The sequence below is a fragment of the Electrona antarctica genome (genome assembly GCF_951216825.1).
Source record: "Electrona antarctica genome assembly, chromosome: 9".
In the NCBI taxonomy this organism is placed as follows: Eukaryota; Metazoa; Chordata; class Actinopteri; order Myctophiformes; family Myctophidae; genus Electrona; species Electrona antarctica.
In genome coordinates this window covers 30,926,811-30,937,765 of record NC_136790.1, presented here as the reverse complement: position 1 = coordinate 30,937,765, position 10,955 = coordinate 30,926,811, and the positions used below count along the sequence as shown (strand labels likewise).

Below are 10,955 nucleotides of genomic sequence, written 5' to 3'. Positions count from 1 at the left end.
CTTTTCCCTTTTTACCTCCTTTATGATGAAATCCTGTTCTGTCTATAGAAGTGTCTATCTGTACGTCTCTAAATGTTTTGATGATTTGAACATGGTGGACCCTATTGGAAACAAGTGTAATGCTTAATTGGGTCGTCCACTCACAGTTAACAGCCTTTGTATTGAGTTTGTGCTTGAAATGTACTGTAATTCTGCAAACTGTTAATAAATTCTTCAATCAATCAATCAATCAAAACCTAGGTTCCATCCTGGAGGCTAATCTTTCCGGTGATAAAATGGCCACCAACGTAATCAAAAAGGTCAACCATAGAACAAGATTCCTTTACAGGATCTCCTCACTGGTCAACAAAAACACCTTGAAGACCTTAACAGGAGCCCTTGTACAGGGTTTCTTTGACTATGCATGCACCTCCTGGTACCACAGCACCTCAAAGGCCCTTAAAACCAGGCTCCAGACTTCCCAAAACAAACTGGTCAGGCTCCTACTTGACCTCACCCCCCGAACCCACCTCACCCCTGCCCACTTCGACAGGCTGGAATGGCTTAGGGTCGACGACAGAGTACAGCATCTTGCAATGGGTCTGGTCCACAAGATTCGATACACCACCAAGATACCCATGTACATGTCTAGATACTTCCTTAATGTTAACGAAGTCCACACCCACAACACCAGAGGGAGTGCAACGAACCATGTACAACCCAGATTCGGCACAAACAAGGGACTAAATTCTTTTCGCTCCTATGCCACCAAAATGTGGAACGCCCTACCAACTGTCATTAAGACATGCGAATCCCTTGACTCCTTCAAAACCGCTCTCAAAGGGCACCTACGGACGGCTGCAATTCGAAACTGGCCCCTGTAAAATCGGAATCCCTCAAACACGAACGCAAGGACAACACAAGAGACGGTCACGGCCACACAGCCAACTCAAGGTACGGCCACGGAGCCGACTTGGGGACCCAACACAAGGACAACACAAGAGACGGTCACGGCCACACAGCCAACTCAAGGTACGGCCACGGAGCCGACTTGGGGACCCAACGCAGCTCCTCCAAGGAAAACAAACAAATTAACGGAGCTGAACGTGAATCCCCCCCACCGCCCACCCCTTTTTTTCCCTCACTGTATATGTTTCTTTTCCCTTTTTACCTCCTTTATGATGAATTCCTGTTCTGTCTATAGAAGTGTCTATTTGTACGTCTCTAAATGTTTTGATGATTTGAACATGGTGGACCCTATTGGAAACAAGTGTAATGCTTAATTGGGTCGTCCACTCACAGTTAACAGCCTTTGTATTGAGTTTGTGCTTGAAATGTACTGTAATTCTGCAAACTGTTAATAAATTCTTCAATCAATCAATCAATCTATATTGCACTTGCCAGTTAGGAGTAAGTTAAGTTAATTAAGTAAGTTGACTCACCTTACACAAGACTGCCTGTTGAGAACAGATCTGGGTAAGCAGTAGTAAAGAAGAAGTATCTTATCTACTTCTCAAATTGTTCACTTCTCAAAACAGGAAGGGGGGGGGGGGGGGGTGGAAAAAGGGTGGGCCATCAGCAGCAAGTTTATTTGTATAGGACATTTCAACAATAAGGCAATACAAAGTCTGTTACATAAATCAATAAGCATGATTACATCAAGACACAGAGCAAAACTAGAAAATGGGCTCCTTGGAACGCAGATCTCCACCAGTTTGGGTTGCCTACCTACAGTATAGGGCTGTATACGTGTCAGTCGTGGGGTTAAGCCACCAGGACACAAGTATAAGCTGTGGGGGGAAATAGCGTTTGTACGACAGACAGTGCAGTGCAACTGTTTGCTGTTGGGGTGCTTCCAGGTAGGCTATGGGGCTAAATCCCAAAGGTCTAGTTCATTTTAAATATGTGTCTGACCCAAGGACATGTCACACCAAATCTTTGCAACTGCCATTGGGGAAAATGGTTGCTTGCAACTACTCGGTGTTGCATGGCGAATTATTGGTGTGGTTTGGGCCTTACATAATCAATTAATTAATTATTGTATTCATTCATTTATTTAGGCAATATTACACGAGAGGATATGCTTACCTTGATACCCGGAAGAACGCTCTACTTCCGCACCATGTGCGGGTCCCCGCGGGGGTCCCCGGAAGTTCCAGACCCACAGGAACGCGCCCGCCGCCCAGGGTGCCGGACCGCATCCGAAACGGTTGAGAAATGACAGAGTTACCGTGTGGGGGTCCCCGGGGGGTCCCCGGAACACCCAGACCCCCAGGAACGTGAGTTACCGACAGAGTTACCGTCCCCAGGGGGTCCCTCTACTGTACTGTACTGTACTGTCACTGTACTGTTACACACAAAATCATTATATACTATACAGTTAATATGTGTGTGTGTGTTAGGCTGCGTAACAGTGACACTTGGCTGGGCCATGGCTCAGTGGTCCAGGCACCTTGGCTGGCAATCCAGTCTGGCAGTGTGCCGCGGGTTCGACTCCCGATCCCGACGGCCTTTACTGCATGTCTTCCCCCCCCATCTCTCTCCCCATTTCCTGTCGGCCTACTGTCTGTCCCTCTATAAAAAAATAAAATAAAGCCACAAAAAAAAAACATTTAACAGTGACACTTGGTGGAGAAAACCAACCAAACGCTATTTTCGTGCATGGAGGGACGGACGGACACAGCCAGCCAGCCAGCCAGGGGCCCAGGGACACACAAAGCTGTCTAGGAGTGACTCAAAAATAATATGTACATTGAAACCATACAAGCTATAGGATGGCAGGCCAACAAATGAACATTGCATGACTGTAAGACTGCATGGTCTAAGTAGACTCTGAAGAAGTGAGATTACAGCGACAAATTAGGGAGTGAGTCAGCAGTTCTAATTAATTCGTTTTAGTTATTAGTAGTGTTTTCATGTTTGTTTTCTTAGAAGTTTTTTTTTCTTCTCTAAAGTGGTTAGTATTAGTGTTGGTGGAAAACTTGTAAGCCACAGGATGTGTTTAGCAAGGGCATGCATGTTTTTTCTCTCTCCAGTTCCTACTCTTAATTTCAGTTGAAAATGGTTTCCAAGAAACGACTTTTTTTATCTTCTGATCTTCGCACCTTGAGAAGCGTGTTGGTCTGCCTTTATATAGAATCTATATTCTCATTGGAGGCAGGGTTCAGTGTCTTGCCCAAGGACACTTCAACATGTAGACAGGAGGAGGAGGAGCCGGGATTCGAACCTCAGACCCACGGATCATTGGACGACCTGCTCTACCTCCTGAGCCACAGCCGCCCCCTAGCTTTGTGTGTAACCAGCTAGAGTCAGACTTCATTCGCATTTATGGAAATGCGATTTCTTTGACGTGGCCAAAAAAGGCAGAAAGGTGGATCGAGCAAATCATAACAATTTACTCATCGGGAGATCTAAAGGTCAGAGGTCTTTTGACGAATGTGTTCAGTTCCTGATGGATTCTCTCTACCATATTGCCGAATTTCGTGAAGAACGATTGATTGATTGATTGATTGATTGATTGAAATATTTATTTACAGTTTGCAGAATTACAGTACATTTGAGCTTGATTCCTAATAATAATAATAATAATACAGAGCAAACAAGGGTAAACAAATAAGGTGTCTATATACAGTCATATGAGTGCGTCATAAGAAAGACAAGGAAAGACAGGGAGGAGGCCTGCAGGGAGGTGGAGGGAATTTGAATGCCGACATCTGAACAACTACTGTGTCTACTGCTACAGTAGCATGTATACAGAATGACCGCTTAAATGGACTGCCTGATTTAGACAGACTAATTAGTAGCTATATGAATTAACTATTAGTGAATGATGGGGGGGGGTTCCAGGGAGAGATAATTAGAAGTAGCCTCCTGACTTCCGTGGCTCCATGAACTATCGCTGCGCTGGGTATGTTTTTCAAAATATAAAAAAAAGTCAAAGAAGTTTAGGGATAAGGGTAAGGCACTGACCAAAAAATGGTCCAAGTCTCTCCACTACCTCTGACCATAAACACACCTGAAGTTAAAGGAGAATTCCATACTAAAGGGCTTTCTTACCTTTCTTTGTAGTTGTTACGTCCCCACCAAAGAGGTCCAGGTGTTATTTTGTGCAAAAGCTCCTTATTGGCTATTTCCCCTACCAAGAATTGCATTGAACTGAATGGGAATTGAATGGGGATATGGGGTGTTGTGCCAATTCGCTTATTTCCATTGCTCAAAAATTTAAAAGAATGTATATATCCTCTCTTCATAATGTAAATAATATCCCAAGCGGCACACTTTACCACTTATTTTGATGGAAATAAGCGAATTAGCATAACACCCCATAGCCCCATTCAATTCCCATTCAATTCAATGCAATTCATTGAGGGCTTATGGTAGGGGAAATAGCCAATAAGGAGTTTTTGCACAAAAAAACACCTGGACCTCTTTGGTGGGGACGTAACGACTACAAAGATAGGTAAGAAAGGTAAGAAAGCCTTCTAGCATGGAATTCTCCTTTAATGGAGTTGGAACAACTGATGTTCGGGAGGTTTGACCAAGCAAAGACAACCAACCACCACCCTCCTGCCACCGTCAACTCCACCCTGTGCCACCCGTGCCAACCACTCACCCACCTCCAACCAGGCCAACCACTCCTACCTCACCAATCACCCTGGGTACTTAAACACAAGTTTGAAAAACGGCGGCGTGCATAGTTTCCAGTAACCCACCCTCCCTCCCCTTTCTCTCCTACCTCTATCTTCTCTGCAGGTTCCAGAGGGGTTTCTACACATTTCGCACAGGCACACGCCTCGACCCCCAAGCCAAAGTATCTGGGTCCACAACCCCTCGAACCCATCAGTCCCACTACCGCCCACGTCCCGTGCTCTTGACCATCTAAGCCGCACGCCGCACGCTTGCGTGTGGCGATGACCTTAGATGATCACACCGGCACCTCCCGATGCCATTCGTGCCCCTGACTATCTAAGCCGCACGCTACACGCTCGCGTGTAGTGATGACCTTAGATGTTCACGCCGGCACCTCTAATGGCATCCTCCCACGGCCAGACCATCTAAGCTGCATGCTACATGCCCATGTGTAGTGATGCCCTTAGATGTTCTCGTCAGCGCCCCACACGTCGTTTGTGCCCCTGACTATCTAAGCCGCACGCTACACGCTCGCGTGTAGTGATGACCTTAGATGTTCATGCCGGCACTTCTAACGGCATCCCCCGCCCCTGGCCATCCAAGCCGCACGCTACACGCTTGCGTGTGGCGATGACCTTAGATGACCATGCTGGCTCCCCCAACGTCCTTCCATGCCGTGGCCGCTTATGCCGCACGTTCCATGCTTCGCATGCGACGTGCCCATAAACGACCATACTCTCTGTCTATTCAATAAACAACCCTAAAGGTTCCTATGTCTGATGCTTGGTCTTTCTTAGTGAAACCTTTTTCTGGTGGAAGATAAGAGATGCAATGCTTTAGGTAGGAGACTTCCTGTTACTGTCAGAAAAAGAAGTAATAAAAGGCAAACCAAGGGGAAGGTTTTAGAGTTTGGGCTGAAGGAAGCTGTGTAAGACTACACAGAAAACAAACATAACTTTAAAACAAGGACTTTTAGACCCCATCTAGGCGTATTTCTCGGTTGGAGCTGTGTTTATTGTAGGAATAAGATATAGTGGTTTTGATTTGGTGGGTGACAATCCCCTGTCGGAACTCACTTGGTGGGACATAACATAAGTCCCTAAGTCCTGGATATGGCAGGACTCTACAGACTGAAGATCTTGCTTCTCCTGGCCGGGCTGACTGGCTTAGCTAACTGTGAGTATAAGGAAAGACAAGGCAAGGTCATTTTTTTGTAGCACATTTCAACAAAACACCAATTCAATGTGCTTTACACTTACACAAAACATCAAGCAAAGGAAATGTATACAATCATAAAATGACATTAGGACATTTGCATGAAACAAAAGTAAAAAATAACAGATTACATTGCAAAAGAGAAATAAAAAGAAAAAGAAAAGTAACAATCAAAGGCAGCGCAGCAGCAAATGGAAAATGGTCTTTAAAAGAAGTGTTAATACCTGCTGGAACGCATGTGTCACCTTAGCTTTTAACAACCATTATTTTAAACTTCAGCTATTGAAAAAGTACGAACTTGTAGATCTGCTATTTTTGAAAAATCATGAAAATGTGTGAAAATCTTTGAATATATATTCTTTCACAGCAAACGTTTTTAACTCGAACAACATTATTTTCAGATGGGGGTCGGCTGCCAATTAGATATAATTTTGGGGGTCCTTGACATGAAATAGTTTGAGAACCACTGAAAACTGTCGTTTTAGGGACAGAACGCAGACCTTTATCTTTGGTTGCAGGGACAGAAAGCAAAACTTTCCCAGATGACCTGAGAGATCTGGATGGTTGATATCGCACAATATCAAATAATAATAATAATTCAAAGCTTTATAGACCAACAACAGAAGTATTCCCCCCAAATTGTCAATATTCAATGTTTGAGAGACAGAGAAACTTGTCACTGTGTGTGTGTGTGTGTCATTATTATGCGCATATATACACATTATATAATGACAGTAAACCCGTCAGCTGTCACCGCACAATATTTCCTGATGTCACAAGTATTCTGTTATTTTAACCCTGCAAGACCTGTATACATTTCTACTTGCAAAAAAGAGATTTCAACCTTACTACTACTTCTACTACTAGGACTTAGAGGAAATTATGTTCAAAAAAGGACATTTTATGCACATTTATAATAATTATTAAAATAATAATAATAATAATAATAATAAATTAATAATTTACATTTGGGGGATATCTTTCACAATAATAAATAAAACATGTTCTAGACATTCTAATGATCACAAAAATACATATATTACAGGCATTTACTGTAATAAATACTTACTTTTATCAGGGTTAAAGGTCAAAGGTCATAGGTTAAAAATGGTTCAAAATTCCAGAGATTTTTAATTTGTGTGAAATTCAGCCTCTGTGGGGGGTATTTATATGCAAATATCATGACCAATGGCATTGCAATAAACACCAATGATGACGTTTAGGTGAAAAAATATATTATTTTAAAAATATATCTAATAGACCCCCACACCTGGGGGTCTATTAGAGTAATGTTAACTCCATAGACACATGCAAAACAGAAAAAGTACACAAATCACGGCACTCCATCTTTAACAGTAGCGTAATATAAAATAAGCATGAAATATTCTTTTTTTTAAACTTAATTTTTATTGATTAAAATACAAGGACAAACAAAAAAGAAAAAAACATACATTATCGCTAGGCTGAAAGAAGAGATCCCACTTTTACCACTTTTTATAGAACTTATCTTCTTGTGGTCTAAGTATGAATGTTAAGCATGAAATATTCTAAATATTATTACAGGGGCTTTGCTGTAATAATATTTAGAATATTATTATTATTATTATTGTTCCCTGAACAAGCACTCTATAGCAATGAGTACCGTCTCTACGGCCCTGTAGTTTGTAAACAGAAAACACATGTTCAGGACTGGATACCAATTTCATCCAATCTGGAGAAGAACTCACACAGGATAAACAATTGGAAAATTGGAACTTGGATACATAGAAATGAGCGGATCAAATTGGAACTTTGTTTTAACAAAGACATTTCAATTACCCTACCTTTAAACATAACATTTGAGCAAACAGAAACCAAATATATCATAGGCTTGGGGAGAACGTTCAGTGCAAGACAGGACATTGTGGTTTGGGTTATCATGCTCTCTCATCAGGTCACTTCCCACTACCTCAAAATTTCAGCTGAATATCACTCTTTCCTCTGGCAACTAACTACAGTTGACACTTTCAGCAACACACACACACACATGCACACACACACACGCACACACGCACACAACTCAACACAAGCTGCAAGTGCCACACTTCTTCTTATCTACATGCACGTTCCTGTTGCAACTCTGTATATTTTGCCTAGTGTCACAGAGGCATGACGGGTCTCCTGACGTTTTTGTGTTTTGTGTTCTGCAGTATTTTAGTGTTCCTAATTCCTATGTACTATGTATGCTGTGTTAGCATCATGAATGTCATTCTGTCACCACACCAGCAGTTGTGGAAAGTAACCCCTGGCCACCTCACTTCCTGTAGGCTACTTTTATAGCGGTTCCTTGTACCTAATTTTACAGTCTTTGGTATGACCCGGCCGGGGATCGAACCCCGATCTCCCAGTTTCAGGGCGGACACTCTAAACACAAGGCCCAGTATGTTACTGTATGTTTAATTTTCTTTCCGTGCAATACTCATAACAGGACAGGAAATACATTTCTTCACACATTTATGTGGCAGCTAGTGTCACATCTCCACCTCAGAAATTCAGCTGAATATCTCCAGTTGTAGCATCACTCTTCCCACTGGCAACTAGCGGACACTTTCACCAACATTAACTCAAACAAATTAACAAACAAACAAACAAATAACTGTGATGATTTTTTATTTTGAGAAATTGATTGCTGCGTAATGACATGATTCAAAGGATGTGAAAGTAATGACATTACATGTTATTTTTATTCTAGGTTCAGGTGTAAATTTAACTGGTAAGTTAAGTCTTCAATTGTGTGTGCGTGTGTGTGTGTGTGTGTGTGTGTGTGTGTGTGCGTGCGTGCGTGCGTGCGTGCGTGCGTGCGCGTGTGTGCGTGCGTGCGTGCAACTTTTAGTAAATATTCAGACATGCATTTGGTTAGGTTAGGTTTAGACTCCATTTTCATTATATTACGTTACTAAATATGCTGTAATTGTGTTCTAATCTGTATTTTTAATCTTTACTCTACACTACAGATCAACCAGTGTGTGAGTACCAGTTTCAATATTACATGTTTTAATCCATTTATTTTAATAAATTCCTTGTAAGGCTTGCAGTGATGATCATGTATGTGTACTTATAATATAAGTACACATACATGTTCATCACTGAAATATTATTTCATACTGGAGGTATGATTATCTCCTGCCAGAACATGAGTGTGTTCGGAAACTACACCAGCCAAGGGGTCTGATGTTGAAAATACAAATAAATATGCTGGTTTACATTCCTCTGTCTACAGATTAATATTTCTCAATGTTTATTGTTTTGTGCAGGTTCATACACAGTTCAACCAGAGAAGTTTGGCTTTAGGATCAACATCACCATCAGCCATAACTATGCCACAAATCGGATTAAAGCTAACTCCATCAGTGTAACACTGACTGAAGCTAACTCTACCATCAGTCATAACTACACTGAAACTCTGAGTGAAGCTGACTCTGTAAAAAACATCTCATTAAATAACAGTACAATATTCCATAAGGTTTACCTGAAGCCTTGTACCCGCTATGATCATAATGTGATTATGACTACGGCTATTGATAATAACAGCACAGTCAGACGTTGTGAACTCCGTGGAAATAATCCTACAATGACAAATAAAATGGGTATGTTTAAAAAGAAATACCATTCATATGCACGTATATCTACAGTATAGAGGGTATGCGCGTGACATCATCATCATACCCGGAAGTTTTGCGGGAACGCCTACTGAGTGGCAAAAAAGACATACATCCAAACAGAAAAGTCCTATCTGATTGCATTAAACGACGATTAATGCCACTCGATTTGCCATTCATTTTATGCATGCGCATTCCCTCTATATATCTGTATCTACAGTAGTATATACTATATACAGATACACTACAGTATATAATGAAATATGTATTTATTGACAAGAATGCTCTGCCAACATTTTTGCATTTCAGAACAAAACGACATTAAACAAGTCCAATGCAATACCCCTGGACGTCTTTGCTATCAGAGTGATTGGGATATGAGCAGCGTGTCAATCGGAAATGATACTCTGGACAAACTCCAGTCATGCACACGAGACAAGAATAATCAGACTGTGTTCTGTAGCAATAACACATTCAATGTCAATTACAATGACATATGCTCCAATGTTTCTGTAAATATCAGTGTAAAAGACTGTACAGACTCTACATTCAGCCTAACTCAATATATCACTTCAGGTAATGTATACTGTTAAGGTAATTCTGTTTCTCACAATTAAAAAAGCAACTCCTGTCCAAATATAATCAGATAGGATAAAGTGCTCTTTCTCTAACATTCTTTCAACAGATTTCTTAAATTCTCTTAAAAGTAAAATCACACTGAAACCTCCTGATAGATTTCCTGCTGAAATACAATGGACAAATAAACCGCCACAATGTAATGATACTTTCACCATTGAATCCACCTGTCAGGGTAAGTGATTGTGATGTTCCATTGTGTAAAACTTGATTGAAGGGACTCTTGTTTGAAATGGCTGTCCATGCAGTAATGATGACAGCAAAAGTGATCTCCCCAAATTGAAGTAAGGCTATTAATTACACATGCATAGGTGGAGCATTTCTAACTGTGTCATAATTATGTCTTTACCCTCAGAACATAATGAATCCATGAAATTGTCTGACCTGAAGCCCTACACAAATTACACTTGTAATGTTACAATCAAGTACAACAGCAGTACAATAGTTAAGACAGTTCCAGTTCCTAGCATTGATTGTGGTGAGTCGATATGATAATCTAGTAAAATGTCATTGTATGCTGTTTTCGTGCAATACTCATAACATAACAGGACAGGAAATACATTTCTTCACACATTTATGTGGCAGCTAGTGTCACATCACCACCTCAGAAATTCAGCTGAATATCTCCAGTTGTAGCATCACTCTTCCCACTGGCAACTAGCGGACACTTTCACCAACATTAACTCAAACAAATTAACAAACAAACAAACAAATAACTGTGATGATTTTTTTTGGAGAAATTGATTGCTGCGTAATGCCATGATTCAAAGGATGTGAAAGTAATGACATTATTGTTATTTTTATTCTAGGTTCAGTTGTAAATTTAACTGGTAAGTTAAGTCTTCAATTGTGTGTGTG

The 10,955-nt window shown here is 41.1% G+C and overlaps 1 long non-coding RNA gene across 1 annotated transcript; it reads left to right on the top strand.

The window, feature by feature from the left end:
* Window positions 1–9,147: 9,147 nt before the first annotated feature.
* Window positions 9,148–10,571, top strand: LOC306929466. Its single transcript, XR_013790795.1, has 4 exons — window positions 9,148–9,449; window positions 9,771–10,037; window positions 10,147–10,272; window positions 10,453–10,571. It is a non-coding gene; the product is annotated as an uncharacterized lncRNA (long non-coding RNA).
* The last annotated feature ends 384 nt before the right edge of the window (window positions 10,572–10,955 follow it).